Source organism: Cyprinodon tularosa, unplaced genomic scaffold (genome assembly GCF_016077235.1).
Source record: "Cyprinodon tularosa strain WSP-4 unplaced genomic scaffold, ASM1607723v1 ctg214, whole genome shotgun sequence".
Classification (NCBI taxonomy): domain Eukaryota; kingdom Metazoa; phylum Chordata; class Actinopteri; order Cyprinodontiformes; family Cyprinodontidae; genus Cyprinodon; species Cyprinodon tularosa.
Window position 1 is genome coordinate 871,600 of NW_024038796.1, and position 20,608 is coordinate 892,207.

At 37.5% G+C, this 20,608-nt stretch overlaps 1 long non-coding RNA gene across 1 annotated transcript; it reads right to left on the bottom strand.

Moving 5' to 3' along the window:
- Positions 1-251: 251 nt before the first annotated feature.
- LOC119783932 lies at positions 252-15,904 on the bottom strand. Its single transcript, XR_005280879.1, has 3 exons — positions 15,731-15,904; positions 3,775-3,813; positions 252-697 (listed from the first exon to the last, which is right to left on the bottom strand). It is a non-coding gene; the product is annotated as an uncharacterized LOC119783932 (long non-coding RNA).
- Between the last annotated feature and the right edge of the window lie 4,704 nt (positions 15,905-20,608).

A 20,608-nucleotide genomic window follows, 5' to 3' on the forward strand; every position in this document is an offset into this window, starting at 1 on the left:
AGGACACTTGGAATACATTGGACGAGCAGTATGGAGGAATATTGACACATTTTTTGTGGACTTTTATGGACCTTTCTGTCTCGGGCACCATAGACCTCCATTATTTGAATGTCAGCAGACAGCAAGAAGCCTCCCAGATCTCCAGATGCATTTGAGATATCAAAAAAGTACTCCAGAGTGTTGTTCAGCATGGGGGTGAGTAGAAAATGAAGGCTAATCATGTTTTGGGTGTACTATTCCTTTAACCTCCTGAGGACCATTTGCTGTTCCAACTGTGTGGAACCCCATTTTTAATGTTAGGGAGGCTATTTAAAGATTGATTGACTTTATTGATCTCACAGTGGAGAAATGTACTTGTTATTATGGGATATATACAGTATATACAGTGCACCCTCATATGATACCTTTAAAAAAAAAAATATATATATATATATAGCAGGATTATTATACAGGGTTATTGCACAGAGTGTTTACACAGGGTGTATCATTGTAGAGTCTGGTGGCACCAGGGATTAATGACCTGTAGTAGTGCTCCTTTATACAAACAGGGTGTAAAAGTCTTTCTTTGAAGGAGCTGCTTAGCTCTTCCACAGTCTGGTGTAGAGGGAGGAAGGTGTTCTCCATGACAACATCCAGGATGTGAGCTTGGACAGCACCCTCCTTTTAGCCACTTCCTCCACTGAATCCAGAGTGCAGCCTAGGACAGAAATGTTATGTGATGTGAATTAACTTAAAGTTAAGGTTGGGGTTAGGAATATACAGTACTGGTAATAAGGTTAGGGCAAATGTCAGAGTTAGACATAAAGGTAAGTCAATGTAAAGTCTCAACATGAAAAGAAATATAAATGTGTATGTGTGGTGGCTCATTAAGCTCACGTTTCAACTGCAGTTCACATTTTATAAATCTACCCAAACTCTTAAAGGGACCTTTCTCTAGATTCTTCTCAAGTCTAATTTCCTTGGCACTTCTGAACCTTTTTCATGAAAGTTTGTCCTTCCACTCAACTTTCTATTAATAAGCTTGGATACAGCACTTTGTGGACAGCCTAATTCTTAATCGGTAACTTTTTAGGGATTACCCTTCTTGAGGAGAGACTATCACGCTAGCAGTATCCACAATGACTGTACAAGCCAGAACAACAAACAATTAATTTTAGAGTTTATTTTTATTTCTCCCACATAATGCCACTTGCATAAGCTAAAAAACACAATATGTACAAATAACAGTTGTTTATAGATCATAATATACAATTATTCTATATAAATCTATGTTAAAAATTAGGGTCCCATGTTTCATTTTGTCACTGTAGGAAGTTGGAAGAAAATATATTTATGTATATAAGTATGCCACAGTTGTACATGGAAGCATAAAGAGATACTTTCTGTTAAATTCTTTGTTTACCACACATTTTAAATTATACTTTTAGTCTCCTTTATATTTTCAATCCTTCTATGTTTTACTTTTTTTTTTTTATCAAATTACAGCACTTTTCCAAGTTTTTATAAAGATGGAAAGATCTGTACAAAGGGCAGAAATGGTTATATATATGAAATTCAGGGAATTGATTTTTGTCTTGAACAAACTCAGCAAGAACAGAGAAGTTTGATTTCTCTATTGATGCAAATCATAACATTGTGTTCATGTAGCCCTGTTAAAAAATTCTAGCAGCTCATCCTTCACTTATCCTGTAGTTATAACTTTTTTTTTTATTGTTGTGAGATACCCAACAACCATTATAAACAAATGCTGCACTAGCACGGACACATGGGGACTTCCCAAGAGGTTTTTTTTTCTTGTGAAGGATAAAATGTCCTAACTTGCTCCTCTGACTGGTATTGATGTTTATGCATTGAAGTGACCTCTAGAGACATGACCTATTAAATGGGTGATCTTTTAAGATAAAATTAAAGAACTCAAAATATAGAAACATGCAAAAAGATATTCTGTCATTATAAAAAAGATACACCTGCTGTAATTAGTGTTGCAATGATACCGATACCAGTATCAGACCAGTATCAGACAGGGCCCCCGATCCCGCTCTAAAATGGTTGTAACGGCTTTGGCGAGTACCAACAAATAGGGCATCGGTACCATTTTAGAGCCAAAAGTTTATTCAACTATTGTCACCCATTCCAGGTAGGCCATAAAAAGTTTTACTGGATTTACTTTGTACTTTTTGTCTTTTTCCTGCTTCACAAAGGTAGGCCGCCGCTTGATAAAGCCACGATGGCAAATATTTTACATCCAAGTAGTATGAAATTCTTCATTTATATACACAAACACACACACATCAATTTCAAACAATTGGTATCGGTATGGTATCGGTATCGGCCGTTACTGCACAGTCAGATATCGTTGGCATCGTCGGAACATCAGCTGTAATCCCATTAAAATTATTTCCTTTTAATTTCAAAGTTACAAGGGAGATCAATCAAAAATGGTATGACCAAAAATAAGTAAATAAATAAAAAGAAAATGACCTAAGTGGAAGTAAAAACTAGACATGTTTACTTCTCTCTGTTGACTTTTCAGGCTGGATGCATCACAATGGTATCAAAACCCTGCTTAACTTTTTTTTTATGTTAGGGTGAATTAAATTCTGTCCTTTGGTTCAACCTTGATGCAAGCAAAAATAAACATGACTAACAAAAGTCATGGGTCACATGTGACATGAATAGCTTTGAAAATAAATTGTTGCATATCAGTCAGCTGGCTCTACAATGAACATCCGCACATGACAAAAGCAGACAGACATAATAATAAATGTTTGCGTCTGGAAACACATCAAAACATTTTAAATTAAACAGGTAATATCTAACTTATTAAAAAGAGGTTTAAAATTGCTCTTAGTTAACAAGTAAAAGTGAGCAGTGTCTAAAATGTGGTGCGTCTACTGTATGAGGTCTAAAGGATATCTAAAGGTAAAACAAATGGAAAGATTTTAAAGCTACTGAAGAGGAGTAAATGTAAATAAAAGACTCATTATTCCAGGCAACATCAAACTTTTCAAAAGAAAAGAGAAGCTTCCATTCATTGAAAATATATCAGCTCAACAAAATAAAAAACTATGCTCTGAGTCACAGTACAACTGAGTCTATGGAGAAAAGTGTCCTGAATAAGATTTAATCTTTCAATCCCCTAGATTGTTAAGGTTTTAAATACAGATAATGCATAACATTTTTTATTTATTTTTTGCTGCCTTGCAGCAAGGAGGTTCCGGGTTTGATTCCCAGCATTCTCTCTGGGTACTCCGGCTGCCTCCCACAGTCCAAAAACATGACTGTTAGGTTAGTGTGTGTGTGAATGGTTGTTTGTCCTGTTTGTCTCTGTGTTGCCCTGCGATAGACTGGCGACCTGTCCAGGATGTACCCTGCTTCTCGCCCACTGACAGCTGGAGATAGGCACCAGTACCATATAGGCACAAATGGATGAATGTTATTATACTTGTAGTCTGTTATTGCGTTAAGAATTTTTGGTTTGTGGATGCATGTTAGAGGTGAATGTATGGACTGGTGGATTACTAATGAGAGGACTGGTGAGATTGGAGTTTTCTGAATCTTTAAATTGTGAAAAAAGGAACCAGAGTTTATGAAGGTGCATAAATATGCCCAGAGTACACTTTATATTTTCTCATTTAGTTTTTTTCTTTCCTTTCTTTAGTAGAAAAAAAATCATTGTGTACCTTTTACAAAAAAGGAAACTGTATAAAAACGGTTCCTAAAAACAATATATTTCAGCATTTTGTAAAAATTTCAGGTATTACACAGCTGCACCTTTCCAGTGCATGTCTTTCAGAGCCATCCTTCAGCACCCTGTTTTAAGAAAAACAAAAAGCCACAGACAAGCTGTCATAATCATGACATCAGACATCGTATTTTCTCTTTGGAGAAATCTTAAGGTTCATATGGCTTTTTTCTCTCCTGAGTTTTAGTGACCTGAAGAGAAGCAGGTTATGAAGTTTTGGAGATTTTTTATGTATGTGTGTGAATTTCTGTGGGCAGGAAGATTGCCACAGCTATTTCAAAGTGACAAGTAGGGTAGGCAGGAAAGAGGGTTGGGGACAAATGCTTTGATGAAACGTCTGTGCTACAAAGGAAAACTACGTATAAAAATATTTGGCTCTGTATATATAAGAAATGACAAACCCAATCATAATGAAAAAATTTTTTCATCACCTTCAAAACTATTTTGCTATAAAAGGAAGTTATGCCTTTGAAAGGAGGAGAAATGTGAATGACAAGTTTTTTTGTATCTAAACGTACATGAAAAATTACCCCCTTTTTTCTCAGCGTTATATTTTTTTAGCATTTTGCTTTACTGGAAGACCCTTCTCAATGATTTATTGCCCTTTTTTCCGCATATCGCTATTTCCGGCCTTCAGATATTTTGGCAAGCTTTCTGAAATTGACGCTTAAATGCACCACATAAATGTGAAATCATAGAGCCCACTTAGTAATATTAGCTAAGCATTTTCCTCATGAAAACCAGACCACATCAGGAAGCTGTATCTGTTTCAACAACATCAGTGTTCCTTGTGAATGATTACCCATGGAATTAAATTAATTTAGTGTTCACAACTATTAAGATTTAAAAGGGTTCTGCATCTAGAAGAATGTTTTGAAGTTATTTTTCGATAATCGTTAACTGGATTAAAGTTATCACAATAATTTAACCTCATAAAAGACTCCAGAATACAAATACTGACATTGGAGCTCAGTTTTCACATGGTCCCAATACTGCAGCATGGAAGTAAACAAATACCCTCTTAAAAATGCAATAAGATCTTAAGTGCCAATATATTTATTGAAAACTACAACAATGTCCAGCTAAGATGCCTAAAAACACCTATTGTTCTATATTTTTAAAACTGTATCTGTGCACACTTTTTGTCTCTATTGAAATAATTCAATTCAATTCAGTTTCAATTCACTTTATATATCGAGGGATTTCACAACACGTCATCTCAAGTCACTTTACAGAGACAATTCAAACAGATCATACAGTCAGATTGGTTCAAAGTTTTCTAGCTAAGGAAAACTAGCTGATTGCATCGATTTGTTGAGTCTTTAGCTATCCCTCACACTAAGCATGTATGTTGTGATAGTGAACAGGGAAAACCTTTTAAGGAAGACGCCTCCAATACAACCAGGCTCAGTGTCATCTGCAGAAACCGACTAAGGTTCAAGGAGACAGAAGCAGACATACAGTACAATACATACATTAACTAGCTCCACGGGTGGACCCATATATGAAACAGACAGCGAGGTAGACAAGCGCAGAGCCAATTCTAATGTCAGAGGATGAAAGAGAACATACAGTTAGTAACAGTAAGAGAAACAGGACTACATTGAAAAATGAGGCAAACTGGAACAACTATAAACAAAGGTGTTGACGACTCCAACATCTTTAAACAAAGGTGTTTATGACAGCAGCACAAATTATATTTCTCTCTTCAGAGATGGTTTCACAGCCTGATGGGAACAGACCAGATGAAGCTACTGTGAGATAAAAAGCAGAGAGAGCACAATGAGGTAGAGTGAGGGAGAGTAGAGGTAAATTAAAGCAGAATGATAAAAAGGGGGTCCCTATCTCCTCCAGCAGTCTAAGCCTATAGCAGCGATAGTTCGTTCCACAGGAGAGGAGCCTGATAACTAATAGATCTGTCTCCCATTCCACTTTCAGAAATTCCAAGACTGCTCTGTTAGGGACATAAGGAACAATCATGTCTCTGATATAAGACGGAGCTTGGCCTTTTAAGGCTTTACATGTAAGAAGGAGGAATTTAAATTATATTCTGGATTTAACAGGAAGCCAACAAAGAGAATCTAAGATAGAAGAAATTTGATCTCTCTCTTCATAATTTTCATCAGAACTCTGGCTGCAGCATTTTGGATCAGCTGAAGGCTTTTAACTATAGTTTGTAGACTTCCTGATAATAAAGACTAATCAGCTTGTTTTTCAGCAACACTGTTCCAAAGACAACAACTTATGTTTTTTCTGCATTTAGATGTTTCATTAGCACAACGGTGGAAATTAATCTCATGCTGTAATTGGGAGCATATACAGTATATAGTACAGATATTCTGCCCTAGCATTGATCCCTGTGGTACTCCACAGATGTCCCTGGAGCACGAGGAACACTTATGATTAACATGAACAAGTTGAAATCTGCCAGATAAATAAGATTTAAACCAGCCTAGGGCTGTTTCCTTAATTCTCACTGTAATGCCCAAGGCATTCCAAAAGAAGTTTATTAATGAGTTAAAATTACTTTCAATAATTCATATGAAGTAGTATGAGTTATTGATCACTTGTCTCTTAACGTATCGTATAAGACTTTGTCAATCGTTAACAGCCAAACTTTTATAAAAAGTTGTTTTATTGGTTCTTAATGTTCTTTATTGCAAATCAGTGTGCAATGGCTGTCCAGAATAAAATGGCAGACAAAAAAGAGAAGCATTCAAGTGGCCCATTATATATCTAAAAAAGCAGCAGAGAGTTTAATTAACAGTGGTGTTTTTTTTTATCTGATAGTGCTTCAATAAATCTGGATATTAGTTTTTTTAATAGTCTATAATTCCAAAGAATCATCCAGTATCAAGCTCTTAGAATGTACTATTTATACTAATGCTCAGCAATTATCAGCATATCTGGTAAACATTTGTGTGAACCCTGAAAAATGTATTTCCGGTTGTGGATGCATAGTCAGACTAAGATTTTCAAAAACAAACATCAGCAAGGTATCCGCCTTATTCATAGATTACATTGTAAATTGTTTGAATTATTTTAAAACTTATTTTATTGGTTTGCATATGGTGTATTGCAAAGTAAATTTGTAAAAAAAAAATACACACATTTGTTACTTAAGTAGAAGTATAGATACTGCAGTTTAAAAACACTTAAAGTATCAACTTGACCTCTTTACTCAAGTAAAAGTGAAAAAGTATGTGCTCTAAAAACTACTTAAAGTATAAAAGTATAAAGTAACCTTTAAAAAAAACCCAGCCAGATGCCACTATATGAACTGAAAGCAAAATTTTACGACTATTTTGAAAATTTCTTTGAGATAGGGCCAAGGATGAGGAAGGTCTTGTTGCTCTCCGTCTCCATCTCCCGATACGCTCTCGCCTGTGTCCGACCTTTCAGACATTTCAACATCTTTTCTGAATCCGACATTGTAGCATGGCATAGACAATTTGCGTTTAGATTGAAGAACACCTGCTTGCTTCTGTTGATTTCCTTTAGCTAACCAATGAGTGTTTGCGTTACATGACCCATTCAATTACACTAGTTTTCACTAGATGTGGATGGAGCCAATGATCTGCAATGGATGGCGCACGTGACGTGAAATTAATATTTATAAACATTAAACCGAAGCCAAGAGTAACGAGTAACGTTTGTTTTAAAAATTTAAGGATTAGAAAGTACAGATACTTGTGTGAAAATGCAATGTGTAGAAGTCAGAAATACGAGGAAAAATACGTAATGGAGTACAGATACCTAAAAAGTGTACAGTAACAAAGTACAAATACTTTGTTGACACCTCTGGATTTAGGAACATTAACGTCCAACATATTCACACTAGACCTTCATCTTCTAAATAGGACCCAAAGACTTGGAATGATCAATTACACCAAAATATTGATCTGCCTCTTCAACTCAGCTGTTGCGCACAAGAATGGAGGTAAGACTATAATTGAGCTTGGTATTGATTTGGTGTTTCTGTCCTTTTACATCACTATGAGTGCATTTACTATGTACAGTATTTAACAATTAGGCAATTTTCTGTTGAGGGCTGAACATAAGGTCAGGACAGGAAGGACTGATCTCATCTTCTTATTTATTATAACCAATCTTGAAAATACAATATAACAATGTAACTCATTATTTCTGAAACCTAAAATCATTACTAATCTGCTCTCAGCAGTGCTGTTTATCCTTCTGTCTCCACTGGTGTTAAGTCATGGTCCAAGCAGTGGCGTAAAGATTTTCTCCTTAAACATCACTAGAAGGAGTAGCAGGTTCTATCTGGAACACATGGATATGTGCATTAAATAGAGGAGCATATATGCATCAAATAGAAAAAAAACAAAACAATAATGTCTCTGTCAGTTTTTGACGACCTAGCAGGTGTGCTCAACCTTTTCCTGAGAATAATGGTTCTAGCTTGCATGCTTTTGAGGAACTGCCTTCTTTTATTACTTTCAGTTCAAATGTTTTACTTTAAATTGGTTGAAAGCATCAGAAGGATGGGCTCAACCAGGGCCCTGATTGGTTGACATCCACAGCTGACCTGAAGGTATGACAGTACATATGGAAAAAAAAAAATCTAAATTTAAAACACATGACAATAAGTGTGTATTTACCATATCAAAACAAAGTGAGTCACATTTTAACCACTACTACAGCGCATACACTAACAGAACGTTTTTCTGCATATAGGGCTGCATATGTTCTAACAGAAACTGCTAACAAAACATATTCTCCATCATCGTGATCAGGGTTGGCTGAATAAACACGTTTTTAGGATTTATGAGGTCAAAATGGCTGTGCAATTTTCTCGGTTTCAAGTGTTTTTAATGATATGCAAGATAGTGAAGAGAGAGATGGAGCTTTCTTTGTGTGTCCTGAGCATTTAGTAGTTCAGTGCTGCCCCGACCCAACTTGTTGATGCACATTGCTGGGCAGCTGGCTGAAAGAAGCCTATATTGCCTATACTATCCTGATTGGGTGCTTTTTGCTGCACATTTCACTGGCAATAAGGGAGTGGTTTTTTTTTCTTCTTAAACTACAGTACAGTTGCTCAGTTAAAAGTAGCCAAACCTGGGAGCCTATTTGTTTGTGGGGACAGAAGTCTGGGAGTCTGTACTGAGAATGCTGCCCCCACAAACAGAGGTGGACAATCCAGGTCCACAAAGTAAAAGAACTATACAGAGATCAGTACAAACCATTTGCATTTCTAGCTCCGCAATGCAAAATAATCTCCTGAGCGGCTAATCACCAAGTTAAGTGCACAGGATGAAGGAAAACAAGGCGAAAGTTTAACTTTTTGGACCTGGATTATCCACCTCTGGCCAAAATCAAGTCCCCATCCCATATAAAAAGAAAAAAATGACACCAACTATGAGTAATCAGAAGTAAAAAGATTACAACTATGAGTAATCTTTTAATAATAACAAGCCAAAAAATAAAATTAAAACCTATCTGTCACCTGGCCTTCAGTTTAGTAGTACTGTTTGATAACCTGTGATTCGAAAAACATAGGCATTTTTTCTACATGTGGTCCTACAATTATTTTAAATGTTTATCGATTTTATTAAGACTGTCACTGAAGTAAATAATGAATAATTAATTTTTTAGTACCCTCAGGCCTATTTTACAAGCAGGTTTAACAAACTAACTTACATGCTCAACTCTGAATTGATCTAGCTCAGGTTGGAATTTGAGTTTTAGTTTTAGTCCACTGGACTTTGTTTCCAAGTTATAAGGACGTTTCACTTTCCATCCAGGAAGATTTTCCAATTCAAAATGTCAACCGTGAACCTTGAGTTCAAGGTTTTATACAGCAACCCATTAAAGCCTTGTTTTTTGTTTTGAAAACATGCATTGTCCAGTCAATTGTTTGATTGTTTTTTGGAATGACTATGACCTAGATGACTGAGAATCTTCACCAGTGAATTGCTTGTTGTTTATACACCATATTCTCTAGCTGTTGCTTGTTGAAATTCCTTTTCTGCAAAGTTAAACTTGGGTATAATACATTTTCCTCCAGACTGCATTTCCTCCAGACAGCTTGAAGTTTTATTGAGTAATCAGTCTAAAATCATTTGTAAGGCATGAGTTCTGATTTATTCCTTTGCAGTAATTTTCCTTGACAATGTACAGGAAAATCTGAAGGGTCTTTGAAATCAGGCTCAAAGCAGGAGAAAGCATTATCCTCCCACTGCATTTCAGCGCTGACTTCACATTAAAGCACTTTGCTGGCCAAAATGGTATTTTACTTCCCAGAGATGAGATGTCAGGTTCAGGAAACATTGCCGATGCGTATGACAACCCCTTTTAATGTTTGCTCTACTTCACACCATTCATGTCATTTTACAGTGACTGGTCATTTGTCTTATGTTTGTCAACCTGTTTCCCCAGCCAAGCATGAAGTAAGCTTTGACTGAGCTTTGATGGAGAAGACCTGATTTCTGCACGTACGCAGGGAAAGTTCAGTGATCTGCTAAAACTAGACTTTAACTTTTGTTATGCAAAACACAGACTATTTCTGAAAAGAGGACTAACATGAATAAAATATGCAGTCAGGACCATAGCCTGGTTAGTTTTAAGTTCTTATCAAAGACAATGTGGAAAATAAATTTAGCTGGAGGCTCACTTTTGAGACAGCAAATTGTAGATGTATGCAAACTAAACAGGACTGGGTTTATACCTATGGTCATATTGAGGCTTGAAGGAATTACAGTTATGTCGAAAGTTTTGCAAAAGCAACAATCAAGGCAGTTTTTAAGAAGCCTTGCTCAATGCAATGAGTGTCATTAACTGTTACTGTTTGCTTTTACAAAGAAGAAGATACAGTCAGGTACAGCCCATTTAATCTTCTGTTCTTTCCTAAGAGATGAGTATTAAACAATGTCTCATATGATAGTTTGGACACCCTAGGCCAGGGTTCGGCAATCTGGGTCCTTTAGATCTGGTGTCCTGCACCTTTTAGATGTGTCTGACTAAATTACTTCCTCAGCATGCAATCAGGTTCTCCTGCTTATTTGACTGGGTGTGTTAGAGTTAAGAAAATTGCCATCCTTTAAAGTCCTGGAATTTGGAAGAAAGTCGAAAGATTGTTTCCAAATATTATCCTGAACCACATCAGAACCAAACCCTCAGAAAGAAGCGGTGTCATCCCAAGGATACAGCACTGATAAGTTTGAAGATTAAAATGTTCATATTTTGGATGGGAAGGATAGTTTTAGAAAGTAGTTTAAAAAGCAATTTATGTCAAAAGAGAGGATCCAACTGTAAACAAAGGTGTGTGGGGGTAAGATATGAGAGGTGACAAGTTTAGGGTCAATCTACAATAATCACGTATCAAACAAATGAATAAGTAAATTGTTATAATAAATCTTCCAACATATTTGTATATATACAGTATGCTGTCTCAATTAATCAGTGATGGTTCTGCATCATATACACATTGAATAGGTTGAGCAGTTGTTTTTTCAATCTCTAAGTTCTGTTAAGGCTAAGAACAGTAGGTCCCAGTATTTGAGCAGACAGACAGATTTCTCCAAGATGAAGGAAGCCAGGATAATCCAGAGGGTGAAGCCAAAGCAGGTGTTCGAGGATGTGCTCGGGAGACCGAGCCAGGAGATCAGACATATGAAGAGGTGCTGAAGGGAAATTCAGAACAGTTCCAGGCAGGAGTTCCAGGTTCGGTTAACAGACAGGTAGAAATCCCACAGCAGTCTGAAGACAGGTGAGGCAAACAGATCAGAACGGGAAAAGTTGAGGCTCAGAGGTCCAGATGCAGACTGGATCAGGCAATCAGAAACACTCTCAACCAAAAGGCTGAATCACTGAAGACTGGTTGAACACTGATTAAATAGAGGCTCAAGCAGGTGGATCAGATGAACAGTAATGAGAACTGGGTGGAGATAGGCAGGTGAACGAATTGCGTAATCAGACAAGTCATCAGCGCTACGATCATGACAATTTCATGGAAGACTCATAAGTTTCCCTTCTTCCCCATATAGCTCAAACCCTCGTTCTTACAAGCGCATGAATTCTTCTTCTGTATTATTTAATGTTAGTACATTTATGTGAATAATTCATTCATTACTTTAATTTTGCTATAAGTTTATGCTCTCCATATAAATTTAAATGTGCTCTTCCAAACCAATTAGAGTTTCTCCCTCAGCAATTGTTCAATATTTTCAGGAGAGGAATAAAATGTCTTCAGCCATTTACTAGCATATTGATATTGAATTGCTGTCAAATTTCCTGAAGCATTTTAAGAGGTGTTTTATTTATTTTTTATTGTTTAATGACATTTTTTGAAAATCTAGTATTACCAACATCAAATAATCAATTGTCTAAATGTGTTACAGACTCTAGACTCCAGAATGAGTGAAGTGAGAAAACTTTAGAAAGTGACTTGTCACACTAAAGGGATAGTTATTCTTCCCGCAGCAGTGTCTCGCAGTGAGCTTGTTGCAGATATTTTGGATTTACACCCAATATTGAAGTGTGGTCTGCGCTATGTTATTCCATGCCACAACACAAGAGGGACAATCACAAACTAGCTGTGTGTCTAGATACGACCGAGGCGGTGAAGAAGTGGGGACAACTTTATCTGACAACGGAGGGACATGAGGGCAAAAAAGAGCGGGGATCCAGGCGGAAAATTTCAAAAAATATCCACTGGACTTGGTTTTCAAGATTTGAAGACGTTTTGCCACCTCTCCAGGAAGCTTTCTCAATTCCTGGAGAGGTGGCGAAACGTCTTCAAATCTTGAAAACCAAGTCCAGTGGATATTTTTTGAATTTTTACGGAATGACGGAATGACTATGACCTGGATGACTGAGAACCTTCATCAGCAGGTGGAAAAAGGGTCCCAGCGTTGGCGGTCATACAAACAAAACAAGCCAATAAAGTACCAAACAGGAAATACATATGGTGTAGAGCGGCTGTAGATTTGACCAATCAGAGGCCTCTTGTCTGCGGCACTGTCTGTGGTCACCTACAATTTTAGAGAGGTGCACCAGAGTGTCTGCGGCAGGGACACATTTGCTTTCACTGCGACACACACGCAGACAATCTAGTTTGCAGACAATCTAGTTTCTAAGTATAAGTCAGCCTTTAGGCTCAACCTTTTAGTATGGATAACTAAAACCTGAGCTGATCCAATCGATGGGCAAAACAAAACATGCTTTCATGTGCTGGGCTTTGTTAATTTCTTTTAAAGAAAGATAAATTGGTTTGCCTCACCACTCTTTACATTTTAACGGTAAGACACTTTTTTCAGAGGAAGTGAATACAGACTTTGGTGAGGATGCAAAAAGTAGACTTCTTCTTTTGCATGGTAATGATTTTTGAGGATTTCTTGTATGAAAATGTGCTTGATAAATGTTTCCTGAAGGAAACCATGTTTTCTTGGTCTTCTTACCTGCTGATAAATGAAGCCATGTGGTCTAAGAGATTAGATGTCTGGCTTATATTTTTGTTTATGCAATTTATGCTTTGCCATGTTAGACCTCAAATCATTTAATGATTTTATGTGCTCTGTAACAAGAGGATATAACTCTTTTCCAGTGTTTTCACAAGGAATATTGCTCATAGAGGTTTTTGTGGTTTTTGTTTCCTGAAGAATATTCATAGACGTCCAGATATTTTGCATTAAATCCAGCACCATCTGACTTTTCTGTAATAAAATAAATCCTTAAAAGCCCTTTGCATTAGTGGGACAGATAAGAGTGATCCAGAGGTAGTATAAAAGAATATTCTGTTCTTTGTATTTATTGAGAACCTGGTGGATTTTCTTTCCATATCTGTTAATTCAATTTTCTCTCCTGCCACTAACCAGTTTGCAATGATGTCTGACCTAGTTCTCCCCTTTGAAGTAAATGAATATTGTCCGAAACACACAGAAACAATTTCCTAGTGTTTTTCTCAGCTGTGGAGAGTTATAAATCACGGTACCAGAATGGTGGGTAAAGTGATGATAATATGAAACATCCTCTTTTCCCACAAATCATCGGTTTGAGTCAGCACCGGGCTGGGAAAGGATTAATGAAATATGAGTTTTGGCTCTGTGCCCTGAGAAAACAAGAGACACAGTAAGAAGGAAAACACCAAAAAGTTCCCTTTATCTAAAGAGCAGAACCTTATTTCCAAGTCATTGTCTTCCCATCTTGGACATTTGTATATAAATACAACACATAATCAGATTATTCAAATTAAATACAAATGTAGAGCCAACAAAGAATCCATCTTTTGTTACTGACAGAATGAATTATATGGTAAGAATTTATTTTCTTTCAAGTCACACCAGATCAATAGTACATGGCAATATTTGTCTTCAAAGCACAATTTAAAAATCTACTCGGGGAATTCTAATATGCCCTAAAGTAAACCTAGTTATCAGAAGAGAATCCTTTAAAATGAGTTACACTGGTTTTGTGTCATTAGGTAATCACAACTGATAAGATTACATCTATTAATGGGATATGCTCTAAACCAGGGGTTGGCAATCCGCAGCAGGGAAAAAAGGAAGATGGCTGATGAGAACAGAGGATTAAAACAATGGACCAAATCATTTGCTTTCATTATCAATGTGGAAGGATAATAAAAAAAGTAATTTGGAAAGGCATTTCCCAGGTAAGGCATGCTAAATATGCAGCCGACAACCAAGTTAGGAGTGAGTGAAAAAGTGTGATTGCAGAACTGGAAAAATTGGAGGAGTGCAAAGATAGATTTAAGGACTGGATTGAATCTCCAAACTGCTGCCAATTTTGTTGCAAGCATGGAAAACCGTTTACAGATCAGACAGGTAGTGCTCTGATGCAGATAAGTGAACCAAGGAACACTGGTAATGGTGAATCTGGGATTTTGGTGTTACAGAGCACTGCTCTGATGGATGTCAGTTCCTGCTTGGCTCCTCTTGACTCAATCAACTCCCAACAAAAACACGTCATAAACAGCTAATTAGACATGCTGTAAATAGCAATCAGGTGATTTAATAATCTTTTAATAATAAACCTCTGATGATTCCAAAAGATTGGCATTGACAATAAAGCTGCAGTTGTGAAAGAACTTCCATCCATCCATCCATTTTCCGTCATGCTTAAACCTGTTGTACAGCACACCAACCACCCAAGCCAAGACGCCAGTCACTGCCAGCGTCCCCTCATATGACTGCAGGCACAGGCCGCTCGCAGGGTCAGGTCAGGCAGCCTGGCAGACCCACACCACAAGCTGAGATGCATCTTGGCAGATTATTTTATCTCATCTGCCGTACAGCTACATAAGCCAGCCGACTTCCCCGCAAGGATGGGGCAGAACTAGAGAATGTCCCAGACCCCCACGCCAGGAAACAGCATCCCCCCATCCCAGTGTTCCGACAAGACATAGAGGCCATTGGACAAGAACCAAAGGCAATAGAGTCCAGAGTCCAACCCAGCAAAGACCAACCCCAAGGGCCCAGCCCCATCCTCAGGCAGAGCGGGGAATACAGAAGTTTAAGAGACCCCATGCCACCCCCTCTCCTGCGGCGATGTAGTATTGTTGCCTTTTGTACTACCGTGTGTTTAACACTGAGGGAAAGGTACGTGTGCCTCCTCACCTCTCCCACCCTAACACCTAAGTGTCTAAATGCATTCCAGCAACAGCTGGGCATGAGCATTGAAAGCAAAGCCCGATAGACTGACCTACCTCCCATGCCGGCAATATGCCCACCCTGATTCCCTACATATGTATACCCTGGAGTGGAGCAATGTGTTCCAGTTATTAAGTTAGTATAAGTTCACTAAATAAGTTCACTAAATGATTATGAAAGACTGCTGTTAGCTGTTCAAGCAACAGAAAACTAATCTAAGCGACTTTTTTTTTAAATAAAACATTTTTTATATTGTTTGTTTGGTGTTTTGTTTAAATGTAGGAATTGTGAAATAACCTTTTAGGGACTCAGTGTATTGAGCTACTCTGTTCAGTAAACAAACAGAAAAAGAACTGACCTCAGACGTGGCTGGAATACAGCAGGGGTGATCCAAGAGATGCAGACCAGAATGAGGGCCTGAGAACGAGAAAGGAATGTACATATACCAGCTTAAAACCAACTGAGAAGTCCCGTGCAGGGGCATGAAACAAATCCCCGAGGCACTGCAAATAAATATATACACTTGTGCAGCTAATTCTTGTTTTCCTGTTTTGAACATATACCTTGTATCTCAAGCTTTTGAAGTATGTGACAGTACCTCGTATTCTCATTGGTCTCAGCCAAATTCCCACAAATTTCATTGGCTTAGGCCTGTTATATGTGTATGAGTGTGTGTGTGTGACGGAGATTGGTGTGGGTGTAAAGTAACCAAGCCATTTCTTAGATCACTATGTACACTCAGCCTTAGGCCCCTCCATCTCCACGCAAAGCCCTCGTTTCCCATTGTCTTCTCCAGTAAAAACAGCCTACGTTATCTACTGGATTGCTGATAACTCTAGTCTTATAAATGCAACAGTGTTTTTCCAGCCATTATGTCCCTAATTCGCAAGAAAAACTTCTGTACTACTGCCACTATCAAAACGGAGCCTACAATTCACATGTAAAAACAGAGCTGTTCCCCTAGAAACTGTCAAGGCCAGCTGTGACAAGTGGAACAGAGCTTCTTTTCATTTATGTCTGTATTCAGCGTTACATAACTTATTTACTGATTGGTATCTTCCTTGTGATGCTGTACTGTATCTGATATTGTCAATCCAAAGAGCAACACTAATGCTGTGTCGTTTCTATCCTTCATCCCGCAGCTGGGTGTTAGCTCAAGACCAGGAGGCAAAAGGTGACAGGCAGATTAATTTGAGCCAGAATGAAAAGCAGAAGGAATCTGACCAGGTGACGTAACGTGTCTGGATTTAAACGTGGCAGCATACTATCTCCCTGATGAGGTCACTTCTCAAAAATGGAAAAAGATGGTGCAATAAAGGAAATCACAATACAGCAGTTGGTGATGAAAGGCTCTTTCTCAGACCACACACTGACAGTAATTTTGTGTTTATCACTTGATCAAAGAGAGGCTATTTTTGCTCTCAAAAATAAGGAACGTTTTTTATGTAGTTCAGATCAGTATGTTGATGGAGAATTTGACATAATCTAAGATTTTTTCAGGATTGCTTACAAGGTTTCCATTTACTTATGAAAAGCTGCTCATGTCTTTCTGAGTGTTGCGCAGCAGCTGCTGAATAGCTTTCCCACTTAATCAGTCATCTCTTATCACTTGGGTAGGACAAGTAAAACAAAAATATGCAATGCAAGCCAACCTCCTTCTATTAATATGGAACATATTAACAATAAAACAATGTGTTGTCCTCCCCTAAATTTGTTGTCAATCAGTGTTTCAAGAAGTGCCAGAGACAAAACACAGCTCTTTGCAATCATACCATCTGGGCTTTACCTGCTTTGAAGGGAAACACAGATGGGGGTCGAGTTTACACAGCACACATGGCAACGCCGTTCATTCAACACACTGACATGAATCACTGGAAATTTCCTTTGTGCCGTGATCGCAACGCGGTTTTATAAAAAGCACAGTGGGGAAACTTGATTCAGTGGTGTTCTGGAAATTGTCGTTAAAATTCATCAGAATATGCACCTGCTTTAAATCAACACATGGCTCTCAGACACTGAGTGTATTTCCTGTAAGGGAAAGCAACTAAAACACTTAATAACAATAATAAGTAATTAGGACAGGAATAAAAACTTATTAAAAAGAAGTTTGTGATTTTGTCATATCAAAATGTAAAAAGGTTTGAGGGGTATGAATACCTTTAAGGTGCACTGTGCATGCGGGTTTATACTACACCATAGCTTTACGAGGATAAAACCATTCAATAGACATGGGAATATATTATAATTCGATTTTTTTTAATTTTTTTCGCACTTGTGCCATCTAGTAAAACTTTTCCAGACAAGAAATCTCCTTTGGCCTAAGTCTGGGCCTGCCTTACTGACATCAGGGATCCATCGCAGTCAGGGAGTATGGGGGAATGCAGGAGACAACCAAACATGCAGCAATCCAGCAAACCAATCCAGCTGGGAAATATGATTTTACCCTCACATAATTGGAGATGTTCATTTGGAGGCACTTCAAGAGAGTGCAACTCTAACAGTACTCACAGAAAAAGAAAATAGATTAAAATGTGTACAGGTTGGCATGAAGTGGATAAAAGTAGCCCTTTTAGACATCATTGCCATAACTGAAAGCAACATCGTGTAACATTTAGCCACTAGGGGGACTAGACCTCTGACTTTCAACCAATTGGTAACACTACTGCATCAAAAATTTAAAAATATATCAGATCACTAAAGTGTCATATATGTTTTGCTGCCTAACTACAACTTTTTAGGGTTTGGGAGGAGCTTAGAGTGATGTAAATTTTGTTTTAGGTCACATGACTCATTCAGCAACAGATTTGACTCTCCCAGGTTACATAGGGGAGTCTTTGAGAAGGGTAGCCTGTATGAACATCAATAAAAAATATTTAATACGTCTCAAATTAAGCTAATATTTGGGTCAAAAGTTATGTAGAATTTTTTTCAAGTATTTGGTGCTGTAATAAATCAATAAATTCAATACACCATGTATATCAATCTACTTTTATGATTAATGAACTGTAGAAAAACTCATTTGGATTCATATAAATTCAGATGAACATGCTTAGCAGCAGCTGGTTAACCAAAAGTACAGGAGAAATAAATGAATCATATTTAGTGAATGTTTTATTATTGATTTTGGATAGAAACATCATAGTAAGTTCTTTATCCTGTCTATAAAGACTGAAAGGTTCCATGGCAATAGACAGGATAATAGGATATATTTATTTGTTTTTAAACCTCTCCAGATTCTTGGCATTATGCAGGACCTTTATCTATTGGATGGATTGGCTTCTGTGTGAAATTACACCACCTCAAGGTATGTGTGTCTCCTCTCTTCTGATTTCTCACTTAGAAAACTGGCAAATATTTCCACACAGTGTGGAAAAAAGATCAAATATTTGTTTTCACTTAAGCAGCTTTCCTCCCTTGTTTTGCCTGGAAGTGAACTTTCATCATAAAATGTGGTAGGCTTTCAACACATGCACAGAAAGAATTCGAACAAACAGACACACGTGCAGAGTGCATGAAATAACGGATGAAACTTCTGTGCATGGATGCTCATGGAACATGTTCAGCCACTCAGCTTAATATTTGACTAGAGGATGCAGAGATGAATTCATTTGCATTCAGGACTCTGGGTTTGAAGAAACATGGCAGAGGCAAGCAACAGGTACACCTGGCCATTATAAGAGGTTTTGATATTTCTACACTTATATTATCAAACCATGGTTTATAGGGAAGAAGCTTCCAATATTGAAAATGCATTTTTTTTTAAAGGAATTGCAGGAAATTGCTGGAAAGTGGTGCCAGCATTGTGTTGTATGGGTGTCTTACTAAGTCTAGTAATGAATTTATATTGTTGTTGAATTTATATGTGGTAGTGTTGAAGGGGCATTTCAAGACAACTGTGAGGAGGTTAATGTAGGACTTTAAATAAATAATAACCACAACTATTACATCAAATGAGTTAGAAAGTACCTTAAGGACAATAAAGTTAAAATTTTGGAATGACAAAATGATAAAAGATATCATCATCATCATCATCATCGTAGTTGTATAGCACTTAAAAATAGCTACAGTTGAAAACAAAGTCCTGAATATAGCTAAAAATAATAAAACACAATAAAAGAATAAAACACTACCGAGTCCTGCCAGGGTTAAAAGCCAGTGTATGAAAGTACTGTAAGTCATGAGTTGTGTTTTAAAATTTGACAGGGAAGGAGCCTCCCTATTGTGCAGCGAGAGGCTATTCCATAAGCGAGGCGCAGTGATAGAGAAGGCTTTGGCCCCTGGATGGCTCTGGATATTTGACATTCCAAAAAGAACAAAAGCACCGCAGTTTATCAAGACTGAAGACAAGACCAAAACTTTTGGAGGCCAAGAGCAAGAATGTCTGTCCGTCCATCCATTCAATGGCAGGGTTCACCCTGGACAGATTGGCAGTCCATCTGAGAAGACCAAGACAATTCATGTCTCAATAGAATTTGGACATTGATCAAAAGTGTATCTCAAGTTAATCTGAGAGTTCAATTAAAATACCTCAATATTAAACACTTAGAGCTGATTTTTATTTTATTTTTTTTTTCAAAATAATTTTTCTTTTTTTTTTTTACGGCTTTAATCCTGAATGTTGTGGACAATTTATAATGAAGAGGAGGTTTTATGTCTGAGTGGACTGATTGGTGATGGACAGAATGCTCTTCAGTTGGATAACTGTGAGCTATGCGCTGTTTAGAGCTGACATGGGAAACAACCACGTCACTCCTGGCTACCTGCTCATACTTGTTCTTTGGATAACAGGATGGACTATTTTAAACCTACAAATACATATGCTTAAATTAAACAGAGAGGAGACTCTTCATCATTAACCATGCTTCATAGCAAGATGTTCAAACCCAGCTGGTTGTGCTCACAGCTAACAAGAGAGTGGGTCTAAAGAAAAACACATCTGGATGTTATGGTCAACATCTGAGTTAAAACACCAAGTAGTGATGGAAGCGCTGCACACTACTAACACCCGCTGACCAAAGGAGCAGCTGGCTACCATGGATCTGGACCTAAAAACTACTTAACAAATCACTCTGATATTTATTCTCTATCAAGAGATTCACTTGTTTTAGTTGTTATGGCCGGATTACAAATCTTTATTTATACTCACCTGGCAAGAGAAATCCAATGTTGTTCTATTGTATCATAAAAAAGTAATACTGATGTATCTTCTTTAAATATTGCTAATTTAAAACAAAAT